Source organism: Haemaphysalis longicornis, unplaced genomic scaffold, assembly GCF_048455015.1.
Source record: "Haemaphysalis longicornis isolate Haplotype H1 unplaced genomic scaffold, Haemaphysalis longicornis Haplotype H1 scaffold_10, whole genome shotgun sequence".
Lineage (NCBI taxonomy): Eukaryota > Metazoa > Arthropoda > Arachnida > Ixodida > Ixodidae > Haemaphysalis > Haemaphysalis longicornis.
Window position 1 is genome coordinate 102,940,737 of NW_027526204.1, and position 913 is coordinate 102,941,649.

Here is a 913-nt window from a genome sequence, read left to right on the forward strand (position 1 = left end):
TTGTTCTGCTCTTGGTATTTGTCCACGCACGGACTGCCTGTATGTCCTGACCTTAATTCTGCAGGCTTCTGTGAGAACACAGGTGTTTTCCACGCACTTGCGCGCTTTGGTTGGTTGTCGACACAACGCTCCCGCAGAAAGGGCATAAAATGCGATATGAAGAACATTTGCCCATGCACAGAAATTATCCGCTTCAGTTTCGTCGTTATAAGAACATTCTGTATTCAATATTATACGTTAGATTTTTTGATTCTTAGAAATGAAGGAAAAACTCGTCGCCCTTCGAAGCTGGGTGCTGCAAGTTAAAAAATGTCTACCAAAGGTTACTAGTTAATGTGACCTTCGATGGTACGGGAGACCATGGGGCGGGGAGTTCAATAAACCAGCCCATGCAGATAAATTCTCTAGACAAAAGCATTGAATGCCTTGTTGAGAAATATTATAAACACACCTACGGATATCGTCAAGGTTCTGAATGAGAAACAATGAATATCAGAAAAAACGCCTGAGAATCTTTTCTTCTGCCGTTCGTTGTCAAAATGCCTGAGAATCGTGCGGCTTGAGACACTTTTTTTGAGAACCGCCTTAATGTTCTCGAACAAGTTCTATATGCTTCCTGCAGGTGCCGCCGCCATGCGTTCAGCCACCATGTAATAGGAGTGTTGGCGATGATCCTGAATTACCCCGTATGTGTGTTCACTTGCTTGACAGCATTCTTCCACTTTATTCACAGTGGACTGGCTAAGAATGCGCACCTTGATACTACAAGGTTCATTTCAGCGGTACGAAAGGCTTCTTAACGATAAATTTTACTGCTTGCCAAAGTGACGCCAGCTGCAAAAAGTGACGACGTTTATTGCTGATTTAGTGAAAAAGCGGGCATTGGCATTGGAAGCCGTGGGGTGTCTCTAGC